We start from the raw sequence: 15,242 nt of genomic DNA, 5'->3' as shown, positions 1-15,242 counted from the left end.
GTCCAGAATGAAATTAGTGTTGCTTGGACATCCAAAATGGCTACCACAGTGGCCATCTTGAAAATCTTGTTATTGCTCTTTCTCCTGAATGAATGGTCACATCAAAATGGAGTTTTCACTATAAGAAATCTTGTCTAGTTGGTCCTAAATGAAATGGTACCGATGTGATATCCAATATGGCCAGCTTGGCAGCCATCATGAAAATCTTGTCATTGTTACTCCTCCTGAATGTATGGTCATATCAGTATTTGGTTTTCATTAAAAGACTTACCGGTAACATAAAAATGGTGCTGATCTGATGATATTCATTATGGTCACCATGACAGACATCTTAAAAATCTTACAACTCTAACAGAAAACCATATTGGCATGAAGTTTTCAGCAGAAGACTTCTTGTGATGTCCAGTTGGTCTTAAGTGATAATGGTGCCAATCTGATGTCCAATATGGCCACCACAACAGACATCTTGAAAATCTTGTTTTTGCTACTCATGAATGGAAAGTCATATCTTGAAAATATTGTCATCTCGACTTCTGTCTAAATGGATGGCTGTATAAACATGGGGTTTTCACCAGTTACAAGACTTCTTATGATATCTAGTTGGTCCTAAATGAAAATGGTGTCAGTCATACAGCCAATATGGCTGCCTTGAAGACTGTGTTAAAAATCTTGTTGTCACTACAATGAATGAAAGTTGTGGAGTTTTCAATAAGTGCTAAATGAATGTAGTGTTGTCACAACTCCCCTGAATAAATAATGATCATTATGACATGGGATTTTTACCAAAAGATTTCTAATGTCTGCTTTATCCTAAATGAAGATTGTGCCGAGCTGACATTCAATATTTGTAGCACAGCAGCTGATTAAGAGGAAGAATCAGTCTCACCAATTCCTGGCAAATCTTTTTTGCCAGGTAGATTGCCAGTCACTTGTTCAAGAGTGGGATGGCTTTATCATTCGAAAAGTCCTTTTTGAATATAAATTTTACAGCTTTTGTGCAGCAAGAAATGGGTATAGGAATGCTGTACAAAAACTGAACTATTCAGCAGTTCTTTACACTAGTTATCACCTTTAATTCTTAGTGCACGTAGTTAAATAACCAAACTTTAGTACAGTATTGTTCATTACCCAGTTCAAATCTAAGTTCAGATATGGATACTCGGCCAAAGATATTAATATACAGATTGCATGTTTTCAACACATACATAAAAATTTTTTATCTGTGTTCGTGGATTTTGGGATACATGCCAATTATGGATGAAAACTTGGCAGGAAATGAAATTCTTTAGACATGATCCAGTAGGTCTTTGATCAAGCTAGAGATAAGAGGGAGGACATCACAGTGACATGTAATAATATACAAAACTTATCTTCACATTGTCATTAAAGTCCTTAGTCTGTCGGCTAGTTATCACCATTGCTAAATACTGATGATTTTGATATGTAACTGTCGCTGTAGGATACAGTGAGATTCGTGTTTAGGACAGTGCAAAAGGAAAGCACAGCATATGACTTGAATGTTGCAGACTGAAGTAAAATCCAAATCTTTAACGTACATATACATCCCTCAAAAGAGCTAGGAGTGCCCTTTTCCAATCAGTCATACATGTACCATTTTTATTACTTGCTTACAAGATGTATCCAACTGCACACAGCCTTGATCCTGATCTGCTGTAGCATGATGAGCCTTCAGATCAGGGTCTGTTTTGTTGTAATGATTACTCCTAGCAAACTGCACAGACCCAGAACTGCTAGTTTATTATTCATTGGCAGATCTGGGTCATTGCAGTTTGAAGTTGGAATCATATTATAAGCAAGTACATATGGTATGTTCTGAAAGGGTGTCATTAAAATTCAGGGACTTTTTTTTTTCCCTGCTAGTTTTGTTCTTCACCCAGGCTATTTCTAATTGGAAGCTGTAAATTTGATAAAGCTTGAATTACAGATCCCCCTTCTTTCTTCAGATCTACTCCTACGGTATTTAGAAATGAATTTCACCCATGATGTTCCATGAACAATGCAGATCAGTGTTTTGTAACGGTTGAAATATTGTCAAAATGAGTAATTTGGTTATTACAAAAATACATTGTGGACGGTCACTGTAGGAGGTTATTACAATTTGGTATCATGCCCTTAATGACATTAGTGAGTGAAAGGAAGATTTTATAGTCCTCAAAGAAGATCAAAAGCATGTCAGGTTAATTTACTTCATAAATATTCATGCCTTATGTATCCAGTTACTAGCACCCCTGAACTATAATGTGCATAGATAGTTTAGCAACACATTTAGGGAATTATTAAACATCATTTAAGATTAGATACTACAAGAGAAGGTACATCCCCTCAAGCTGGTAAATATGACAGTAATATGAAAAGACAATGCAAATGAAATGTAGAAGATATGCAGATGATACAGTGGATGCATTTTGAAGAAAACGGAAGGCAAATGCATAATGCAGTATGATGAATGATAAATGAGAATTAAACAAAATATGAATGCATCTCATAAATGGATTTGAAAAGGAATGTTTTTTTTTCAGGCTGCAAATAAATTTTCAAAGTTTAAACCCATTTGCTTGCTAATCCAGGATAAGATTTGTTTCCACTTGCAGACTTTTTACTCAGTACAAGCTATGACCTTGGTTTTGTTGAGGCAAACAATATAACAGCCTTAATTGATATGGAGACATACTGGCCGTTGTAGCTGCACAATTTTTATTTGAACAGAAAAAGGCCTGGGAGAACTGAAAATCAAGAGAGTTTTTAACAAATACATGTACACTGCAAGAATACTGTTCACTAGTTTAATTTATTGATTTTTATCATGTTTTAATGTCTTATAACATACAACAGAGGACATATTGATTTGGTCCTGTCGACTGGATTCAAGCTATTAAGACAATTACATCCCAGGATGCTCAGAGCTCAGTTGCAAAGAAACCACTTTAGGTAGATAAATTAAATTTGGTAGGACCATTTCTACACATATATAGATGACCTGTTTAGATTTTCAAGCAAAATTTTAAAACCCTTTTTCCCCTTTTGACAGTTTTTGGGCTTGTTTTGATGGAATTTTGATAAACAGGATTAAGTATTAGTATAAAAAAAACACATGAGATATGCAGGTGAAAATTGGTAGACATATTTGCACGCACAAATAAATGACCTGATTAGAACCTACATGTACTATTATAGCAAATTTTTCAGTTGATGTAAAAGTTCTGAATTTTTCAACTTCAGTTTTTTAATCAGCAGACACAGATCAGGATGCTTTTAAAGTTGTGTTTATATGTTTGTTTTCTGGTTACCTTTTTTCAATGAATTCACAATTATATAAAGTTTTTAAAGTTATGTACATATGACGGAAACTTCTAAGTTATTACCTGTTGACACTTTCGACTGTTGAAAATATTGAATTTTTAAAAATCTTTGTCTACTTTTCATCATGGGGTCTTATAATATTTTTACTTGCTGAAAATATTGAAGCAATTTGAAATCTTTGGCTACCTTTCCCCAAGTACTGTAGTATTTTATTTGAAGAAACCCTTGTTTATTAAGGTAGAAAATTGAGTAGATGTGGGACATTGTTAAGCTTGAAGTGCTCGTCTTGACCAGTGAGTTGTGCAATTAAGTATCTCAGAGTTGTAGGAAGTTCTTAAGGGTATGCTGTTTTGGTCAGCCTGCAGGATGAGGGAGACTTTAAACAGTGTAGATGATAAATTACTGCTACAATGGCCTATTGGCTGAGTCATAACAAAGACTTATAAAAATGGTACTAACAGCTGCCTCGCTAGGAGCACAGCATTAAGAGGTTAATGTTAGGACTAGTTGGCCAGGTGTCAGGATAATGTGACTGGATGGGACATGATGCTACATGTCTGCGGCATGATGCCCCAGTGTTAGACATCACTATAAACTGTCACACTGCAGACATTGTAGCGATATGACTGAAATATTGTTAAAGCTATGTTAAAAATCCAAATCACACACACATATCGATAAATTTACATTACTGTGTGATACATAAACATGTTGTAACATCCAGATCATCAGGAGTATCCCCAATTTACTGTATAGACTTGCATATAGGTTGAATCCATCTGCAAACAACACAGACCCTGATAATGCACCAGCGGATCAGAGTTTATATTGTTTGTTCTATTGATTATCATAACTACATAGACCCAGATTTGGCAGCACATCAACTTACAAGTATGTTTATGTGGTTTGCTTTAAAATTTGGCTAGAAACTGAAATAACCAAGAATGTCTTTATTTTGTATATTATGTACATTGAGAAAATGTTTCAGAAATCAAGAGTTTTTAAATAGTCTATAAATTATTACAGATATTCTTTATCAAGTCCATAACCATACCATTTTATAAAATGAACTTCATATATTTGCAATATTACCACAAAGGAGGGCATTGTCTATATGAACAGTTGTCCACCTATCACAAAATTTGTTTGCTTGACATTCCTTCAGTCACTGTCGATCTCTTGAGTATTTATCTATTTTTACTGTAATAAATAACTCCCTGCCCAGAAGTGTTTAGCCTTATTTTATCAAATTCTTGTTATAAGCCATATTGTATGGGAATTGTTAATCTAACTTTATCCATAGAACTGAATTAGCTCTTTACAGTATGTATGCATAATAACACGGATCTTGACACTTGACCAACTTTGGCAAAGTGTCCAAATTTATTGTAGGTTCATACAACCCCTTGCCCCAAGTCTGTCATACACTTTAAGTTTAGGGTTTAATGGCATGTCAGCACAGTACTGGCTCTATGGTGGTGAATAAAAGTCAAGTTCTAAAAGTGTAAATATAAAGAATTGCAAAATGACTTTAGGAAGGTAAAACCTTTTAAATAAATATAAATATGTAGTGATACAAAAGATAAAAAGATAATGGATATAATAGCATGTCAGCACAATAATGGCTATATGGTGTTAATTCAAAGTCAGGTTCTAATATCGTAAATATTAATTGCATAAAAAAAAGAATTTAGGAAGATAAACCCTTTCACATAAAAGTATGTAGATAAAAAGCAGAATTTTTTGGGTTAAAGTTATTTAAAAATGAAGATAAAGTTAAAAATAACAAAATGAATAAAATATGCAATTTGTTTAATACTGCCTTCCATCAAAATGTCCCAGATTCTCTCAGATGGTACATCGTCATAAAGATTCTTAATTGAGTTTACATAAAATAAATTCTGTTGCACAAGGTGAAACTCAACAAGAATGCGTTTAACTGTCAGTGGACACTTGCAGCATATGCTCTCTGGATGAAATTCAATCTTCATGGGGTATGCACTCTGGTTGAGATTCCCACTTCCATAGGCACATGTACACTGTATGCACTCTGGTTGAGGTTCACCCCTCAGGAGGTATGCAGTAGTCAGATATGTGTAAAGAGGTATATATATATATGAATTTTAACAGCACATCAGCACAATCCTGGCTATCAGCTCCAGAAATAAAAAAGAGCAATGATAAAAATTTTAAAAACTTTAAGGAGATAAAGAACAAGTACATGTAGTTCAACAAGACTAAAATTGACTTGTCCGCAAGGATTTTTCATGTTCTTTAAAATGAATAGATTCAGTCATCATCTGTCACAATATAAGCGTAGAATGTTTTAAAGATCATATATGATGATTCCAGTGATCAGAATGCTTAATTATCCATATCACAATATGTTAAATGTTTCTGCTGTTGTTCCTTAAGCCAAATTTCTTTTAATCTTAGTGATGGGGTGGGAATCCGTGCAGTAATACAATCTGTTATTATTGCATTGTTGTATCTTTTTCTGGCACTTGTCCCCCAAGGAGAATATTGCATTCCCCAATCAGTTATTGGAGGTCTAGAACAAACAACAATATAATCCCAGTCTGAGACCTTATTCTACTTTTGACAATGAGAACTTTGACCTTCTTTTCCTGGACGTTTGCTTCAGCTGTCAATCATGTCCTTTTTTGTGTTGTATTGATGTTGTCTTCCCAGCCCTTCATAATTGCCATGTAACCGTGTCCCATTTGTTTGAATTTGTGGGTTTTGAGTGCCTTGATAGTGTTTCTTTGTTTTCTTCCATCTCAGACTGCTCCAGTGGCCTAGTGGTTAGACCATCTGCCTCATGTCGCTAGGCTTAAGCACCAGCCCAGTCATAACCTTGGTAAATTAAATGTTTAGATCACATGTAAGATCTGTAGCCTTCAGTATGTCAGAGAAACTGAAAAGCTACACAAAAGGATCAACGTTCATAGATCTGATTGGATGACAAAGAAGCTGTACAGAAACCCGGTCACCGAACAATATATATATATATAATAATGAGGACTTTGTATAGCGCCTAATCTTTAGAAGCTCTAAGCGTTTTACAACATTAGGCAACACCTATAAGATAAAAAACATATAATGATATGATTACAATAACAAACACCATGAAATTAGAAAACATAAAAAAACATGCAGAGAATATTTAAGGTAGGAAACATTATTACGTCTTTAAGTTTGTTCTTGCACTCAAAATAAGTGAGTTTTGAGAGCACTCTTGAATGGGATCACTGTGTCTTTGTGTCTAAGTTCAGTGGACAATTCATTCCACGTTGCTGGGCCATGGTATGCAAAAGAATGCTGTCTATATATATATATATATATATATATATATATATATATATATATATATATATATAGATAGATAGATAGATAGAGAGAGGACTGATAATAAAGGCAGTCATCTCTAAGTCATGAGGATTCTACAAGGTGGTTTTCATGGAAGAAATATATATGGTATGCAATATGGTAATGAGCTTTCATTTAATTAGTGACCTAAAGGCTGAGGGTTCAAATCGTACCATTGGATTACCCTGGATCAGCTACCATGGTGTGCTCTTGGGCAAGGCACTTGACTCCAGTTGCCAAGTCTGCAATAAATAATCTTATTGTGTTATTTTGCTGTAAAAAAAACCAACAAACAAAGCAGTTCAAAAAGGTTTCAGTATAGTAAAGAGCAGTGTTGGGTTAAACCGTTATTAGCCTGGATGAACCCAGCATAATTTGGATTTTTCATTGTATGACCTACTTGATAGCACATTATACCAATTTGACTTAAATTGATACTACCATTTGTGTAATTAGATCCTCAATTACAGATAGCTGGAGCACATTTAAATGCCATTAAGTATGACTGATCATAGGCATCCACCAGAGTTTATATATATATATATATATATATATATATATATATATATATATATATATATATATATATATATATATATATATATATGTATGTATGTATATGTGTGTGTGTGTGTGTGTGTGTGTGTGTGTGTGTGTGTGTGCATTCACATTTAAAATAAGGGGTCTTTTTCCCTGATAATATTTTCATGAATGTTATTTTTTTTTACTGCACAAGGCTTATTACCATCTATACTCACTGATAAGTCTATCCATCAGCAAACAACAAAGACCATGATCTGCTGTTACATAGGGGTCTATGTTGTTTGTTCTGCTGATTACTCCTAGCAAACTGCATGGACCCAGATTTACCAGTACATTATGCAACAATAGATCTGGGTTGATGCATTGTGCAGTTTGACTCAACTTAGGCCTAAAAAAATATGTTTCCAGTTGGCCAACTGTCCCTGTTTCTCATTTCTGACCCTAGCACTTTTTTCCCCCACGGTTAAAAAAATATTCATGAAATTCATTTGTGCATCTAACTGACTGAGTTGGTTTTCCCCAGTATTTGAATTGCTTAGTACATTATCTATATTAATGATTATATATATATATATATATATATATATATATATATATATATATATATATATATATATATATATATATATATATATATATATATATATATATAATGTTTAAAATAGAAAAACTACCTATTTGCCCTAATTTTAAAATCATTGCAACAGGCAACATACTATTTTTTCCTTATAAGGGAGTAGATACTGTACCCGACCTATTATAATGTACAAAAAAATAAAGAATGACATTAGTTAATAATATTCACTTTACAGTGGATATTTGGCATAAATGTAGAATAAAATTGAATTGCACATTTAATTTTCTCCGGATTTTATGACTTTAATTTCTTTGATATGTTGTTGTTGTGGGGTTTAATGCCATTTTTCAGTACACAATAGGCTATGCATGGTGGCCAGTATTAATGGTGGAGGAAGAACCCAGGAAAACCCTGGGAAGAACCACCAACCCACAAGAAGCTACTGGTAAGCTTTCTCACACGATATGTTTAAAAATATAACTTGTTATAGAAATATTACAATTTCAACAAAATATTTTTTTAAGAATGCATTGACTTTCTAATATCATTAGCTGTCCAAAAACAGCTAGGCAGGAAACATCCTAAAATAACCTACATGTTCAGATTTGCCATTTCGATGAAATCCTAGAAGAAGAACAAACATTATTAATGTTAGGGTTACGATTATCATTCTTCCTATTTGAACCCTTAAGAATGTATACAAATAGAGATTATCTACTGCGGGTTCATCTTTCCATATATACCATTACTGCAGACAACAAAGATTCCCGATTAGTCCTAGCATAATGTGCCTGCAGATCAAGTCTGTTCTGTTTGTTCTTCTAATTACTCCTAACAAACTGCATTATAAAGACCCAGATCAGCCTGTGCATTATGCGAGAGCAGAACTGGGTCTGTGCAGTTTGCAGTTGGAGTTGTCTTACAAGCGAATATCGATGCTAAATGATAAATCAGTCTGCTAAAATCATATACAGTGAATGGCATATTGAATTATTCAATAAGTTTCATTAATTTATTTTAAATGAATATTATATTTATAACTTAACTACAGTGTGACTTTAAATTGCTCAGCAACATTTCTGGGTTCTTTTGCTAGATGTTATGTCACTTTGTGGTTTAGGATAATTTTTTATATTATGTAATGAAATACTTATAGATTAAATAGATTAAAGTTCTTATATATATATATCTATATATCTATATCTATATATCTATATCTATATCTATATATATATATATATATATATATATATATATATATATATATATGTTCTTTTATGTTTACAATGTTTTTACTTTATAATTACATTTTAATTTAGAGGTATGGACTTTGTAGTCTGAAGTAAAGAATTCTTATTCTTATTCTTATAAAGTGTATGCATTGTTAGATATTGTAGATTACAATGGCATTCCTATGTACTTAATGAGAAACCAGTACAAACCCTGTAATATTTAAGCATGTTATACCCCAGTTAATTTAATTATAAATTATAGTTAAATTACTGTTCCCGAAATTGAAATCACTGCAGATATTAATGAAAAGCAAATTCAATTATTTTTTTCTGAATGAATAGTGCATAAATACATGGCTTGAAGTGAGGTGATTTTATATACAGGTATCTGTTAGTTCACACAATTTCAACTTAAGCGAATTTCATGTTAACATGCTTTTGTATGAATTTTGTTGTTTAATTTAAATTTTAGTGAAAAGTAAAAAACAATTAAATTATTTGTCTAAAACAAAAAGAAGTGTTCATAAATGGCTAAAATGAGTGGTATTAAAGTTGACTGAATTATGTATTTTTCAGTGAAAATTAAAGACAGTGAAACCCAAAATTTCAAGCTGTGATATTTTTGAGTTACAGTATGCTTCCATTCTTGGGAATGCAGCTGTCAGCAGGTTAAATGTATTGTTATGTAATCATTGACCTGCTGTGATGTCATGCTACATAGCAACAAATTTATTGGACCCTGTGTGTGCCACAATGCCTAATAAGTGATAATTACCATCCCAATCAATGCATTTGTATAGAAATCATGAACTGGGTGTATACTGTTATAAACTAACTTTTAACACTGGGCATAAAGAGGATGCTATAAAGCAGAGGGGTCCAATTATAAGCCCATAGGTCATTTGTTTATGGCCTTTACTTATACCATCTTTGCTAGCTGAGGTTCCGATAACCCTATCTACACCTTGGCAGATCAACAACTATATTGGCACTTTGTCCTAGCAACATCTATTGGATATCATGTGCTGTCTCCCTTAGTATACATTGCCAACAAACCAATAGCATGGTGCATTGTACATCCGCCAAAAATGGTGGTTGCAATTGACCTAAAAAGGATACTTTGTAAGTTTAACATTGAAAACATGACTGTTTAAAGTTTGTAAGTCACTGCAGTTTCTTAGTCATCATAGGTCCTATAAAAGTACACAAAATGGCACAGTATTCAGTTGCATTATTGATTTTGTCATCATGTAGATACATGATATGAAGCAATATCATGACTATCCTAAGGAAGTTTTACCAAAAATGTCATATATTCAACAAAAAAATTGTCCAAAGAATTAAATCATTTTGTAATAGTTAAGAAATGTACAGCAGTGAAACAGTTGTAATTTGAATGAGGTGTGGCAGGCACATTACCATTGGTCTACATATAAATAGCCTTGAGTTGATTGAAGGAAAGGTTGAGTTTTTAATAATTTCAAACAGCATTGTTTAGGTTATTGTATATTGTGTGCACACTTATAAATTTTAGTAAATGTTGCAGCTGTATCTTGAAGACCATGTCAGCACAATAGTAGCTATATGGTACCAGTTAAAAGTTCTAAAACTATTTTAAAAACTTACACAGAAAACTTTAAGAAGATCAACAGTTCCCCCAAATATGTGAATATGAATTACAAAATGATTCAAGATAAAAGGTAAGCATGTTAAAATACTGTAAAATGTATATAAAATAAAAGATAAAAGATAATGGTAAGAAATACATAAATCTTTAAATGTCTGATCAAAATTTGTTATATAAATTACATTCCTTCAAAAAGCCCAAAATTTGCACAGGTGGTACATCATCAAGTTCCATAATCGAGTTCACATCAAGAAAATTCTCTGTATGAGTGGAAGTCAGTACACTTTACAGTGATGTGTTCCAATATGAGTCCAATGACGCTCACGGTCAATCAAGGATATTTACTCTGGTTGAGGTTAACCTTTCAGGAATTATGCACGAGTCAGATACATGGTGTCCAATATGCAATGGTCGCATAATATGTCTGCAGTATGTTCTATATGAAACTTGCCACTCTCTGGTCATGGGTTGCAAAGCTTGTTTTTTGTTGCGTTTTCATTACCATCTTGATGATTGGGAAGTTTACATAAATCAGAGATGGCTTAAGCATTCCAATGACAATACAAATTAATATTCTTAAATTGCTTGGATACATTTTATGTTATTAAATGAAAGATGTATCACTGCTGAACCTGCATTTCTTTAAGTTTGTCTTTACCGGCCATGTATTTATCTTTTACCTTGGTAAGGATTGTTTACCGACAGTCTAGGCTTATATGATAAAGTTGGTGCTGCGAATTGCCCAAATTGATTTGAACTTGTTTTATAGCAGAAGGTAAACCAATAAAACACTTCCACAAGTACACTACATCAGCATTATTGAATCTTTGCTACAACAGTATGGAGTGAAAAGCAAATGCAGTGTATATTGCCAAAGATAAGACTTGATATTAAGTTGATATTACACATTTCAATTCCAACATATCGTGAATTAATCATACTATGTATACCCATGTAGAATGCACAGTCTGTGAACAGTGCAGATCCAGATCTTGCCGTCACACAGTGCACAGAAGAGCAGGGTCTGTGTTGATCAATTCAAAGAAGATGCAGAATGAACAGCATAGATTTTGATCTGAAACTGCATATCTGGGTCTATGCTATATGTTTCAGATCAGATATACATGTAAAATGATAGCAGATCTGGGTTGATGTTGTTTGCTTCAGATAATTTATAAACTGAACTTCGTGGATTATGATACGTGACAGCAGGCAGATCAGGGTCTATGATGTTGTCAACTGGACCTGTATATATATGATTGAATACAGTAAATGATAAGAGTTATTGTATTTGACATAATAGTCACACTGTGTACTTAAGTGGTATTGGGATACAGGCATGACTTGTGGTCAGTTCAGGCATGACTTGTGGTCAGTTCAGAGAAAATCTTGATGTTTTAGGCAGGTTTCGGTGCCTATTTCCCTTCCATCAGATCTTGATGTATTAGGCAGGTTTCAGTGTCTGTTTCCCTTCTGTCAGATGTACAGGGATTAAGCATGTAGGTATTGCACTGAATGTGGTCTGACTCATTTTGACTAGGTGGGGGAGGATTTTAAGTACAGTACAATGTATATAATCCCATAGAAACTCAGATTAGCCTATAAAATGTTATAATGACTTCCACACTTTAGATCATGTTCATGCTGCAGTAGGAAAGACAACTAAATATGTATTGATTTGACCCGAGTATGTATTGAAAACCAATTACATGGACAGAAGATTGGCAGAAATAATTCCCCCAGCAGGTTTGGGCATGTACCTGAAGATTATGCCTAATGCACTCTCATGCACTTGTAAGACACAACTAAGGAGGTACCTTAATAAGTTTTGCTTTGAGATGCATGGCATAATTCAACAGAAAGAATCCTGGATTTCAGGATCATTGATAACCTGAGACCGCAGGAATTCAAGGTCACGTAAAGTTGGTGGTCATGATATAAAATATACTAGTATTGCTGAAAATACTGATATTAAAACTAATCCAGTATTGTTAACAGTTTTAGTATTCTCTGAGTTAATAATACTGCAAAATACTGGTCATCTGGTATTGCTTAAAACTACATATGTACTTTAAATACTGAACAATCCAGTATTGTAATGTCTGGTGGTTTTTGACAATAGTACTGGTTTTGTTAATATTGTATCTACAAATCAGAAAGAGCTATTACATCCAGTATTGTTGTATTAAGGATAATGAAGGAGCAGATAAATCTGCCCTGTAGTTATCATTTCAGAATAGTTCAAGATTGCATTTGGGGACTTAAAGAATTGTATTAATTGATGTTTTATTTGTACTTTACATGTCGAATGAAAACTCCAGAAACAAGCAACACTGTATGTTGTCTGAGTTTCCTCTGACCTTTGCCACCCCATTTTTGATATTTGGCTATTTATGTTGGGGTGTAGAGTCAGAGTCCATTCCATATAAAAAAGTTGAAATTCCCCAACACCATTTGGTGTCGGCTTGGGGTAGCCGCTTACTAGCCGTCCCAGCAAACTTGAACGAAACCTCAACATAAATATCCAAATATCAAAAATGGGGTGGCAAGGGTGAGAGGAAACTCGGACTACACTATATGTGGAATGAAAACCCCCAAAACAGCCAGTACTTGGTGTGGAGTGAAAGCTCCACAGACAAGCAGCACTATGAGTGGAATGAAAACTCCAAAACAAACTATGAGTGGAATGAAAACCCACTGACAAGCTTAAAAATAAATCAAATCCACCATTGGAAAGTTACATCGTTCATGTAGAACAATTGCAGAGATGATGTGACGATGTGTCGCTCATGTATATGGTACGTGTACCTGGCTGATGCATACCTGCTGAAAGAATGCATAGTAATTTCATTCTTGAAATATTTTCTCAGATAAAATTTTCTTATCATTTAAGAATTTAAGAAATTTAAGAATTTAAGAAATCTACAAGTGTAATGATAATTTCAGGAAAAGAAGAAATGAACATCTATTTATTTTCAACCGTTTAAGCATTACGAAAATGCCATGCTGTAGTGAAAGAACAGTCAACGATAATTTAGTTTGAATTCATACTTTCACTCATTCCATTTATCTTTGGGCATTTTGCTGATTGCCGTGCTGCTTGTCTGTCAGTGAGTTCAAAGTTTACTGTAATTTGCCATCTTGTGAGCAGTTACCACTTTTATTTATCACAGTAAATAACACTGATAGCTATTGAAGAAATTCAGATGGAAATTTATGATACAAGGTCACCGTGATCATACATTGAAATTACCATATTGCTTTGAGTAGATGAGTTGTTTCTCCTTTTTCATCACTTTTATGTTAGTATTAGTAAAGTAGGTAACCATTCTACTTTTTATGGTTCAACCTAACATATGCAGTGTCAACCTGGACTTGATAAAATCTGTACAGATCAATCAGTCAGCTACTTAGGGAGGTATGTAAATTGAAATACTAAAACTTGGCATGGAATGAAAATGAGACAGCTAATAATAGACTTGAGCACAGTGATGAGAGGTTTGAGTTCTTAGTAATAAATTATGAAGACTAATTAGCTAAAAATATTTTCATTTCACCAAAGAAACATACATTTGATACTGCAAAAGCTAACTGCACTTTTAATTCACTTGTACTTTTCTTGTTACATTTAGATGCAACACATGCCTATTTCTAATGTTCCCTGGGACAAGATGAGATTGGTTGCTAGTAAAATGAAAACTATTTGGAATATAAAATTATTATTTTTAACATTTACATAACATTTTTAAGATAATACAATTTTAATAGCAGTACCCCTTTTCTTACTGTACGTAATACTGTGCTGTTTACATGCTTTTCATGTTGCTTTAGCTGACATGAAATCAAATGCTGCAATTCGCTGTTGTGTACACAGGTGAACTCAGAAAACTAGTCTTCATTGTAAAGTAGTGTTTGGTGGCCCTGGGTGGCAGATTGGTCTGAAGAGCTCACATTTACCGATCACTGCCATCTCAGGTCAGTCTGCGTGGGTTTGAGTCTTGGGCTTGGCCAGTGTGGGTTTGTGACAAAGCTTGCCAGTAGCTTCATGTGGGTTGTTGGTTCTTACAAGGTTTTCCTGATTTGTTTGTACACCAGCTATAGGTGACCATCATGTGCTGAAAAATGGCATTAAACCCAAAACAACACTTCCACCACCACCAACAACAGCATAAAGCAATTATATCTGAACGTAACCATTTGTTTTTGTTGAGGCAGAGTTTACTCATTGTCAGACTCTGTTCTTCATCCCCCCCTCTGTTTGACAGTCTGTCAATCTTGCTGTTTTATACTGAAATCATAGAACATTTTTAAAAAATGGTCAAATCATGAAAAAGAGAAACATTTTGTTCTTCAGTGTATTTTTGGTACTCCTTACTTTAAAAATTAAGGAGTGCCATACTCCTATGATCTGAAAAATATCAGGAGCAAAATGTTTTTTATTTCAATGTGTAATATTGGATAGTATTTACACTGGGTAAATAAACTTATTCAACATAGATAAACTGCCCAGATTTGACTTCAATTTTTGATCAACCAAAGTGACTTGGTGTTTTATCTTTCATGGAAATAGCCA

At 33.7% G+C, this 15,242-nt stretch overlaps 1 protein-coding gene across 16 annotated transcripts in view; it reads left to right on the top strand.

The window, feature by feature from the left end:
- Positions 1-15,242, top strand: part of LOC149780294 (uncharacterized) — a 222,413-nt gene that overhangs the window by 43,653 nt on the left and 163,518 nt on the right. The window lies entirely within an intron of this gene.

This window comes from Sinohyriopsis cumingii, chromosome 16, assembly GCF_028554795.1.
Source record: "Sinohyriopsis cumingii isolate HCF-2022 chromosome 16, ASM2855479v2, whole genome shotgun sequence".
Lineage (NCBI taxonomy): Eukaryota > Metazoa > Mollusca > Bivalvia > Unionida > Unionidae > Sinohyriopsis > Sinohyriopsis cumingii.
Note: the sequence above shows the minus strand (reverse complement) of the source record. Positions and strands in the feature narration are given on the sequence as shown.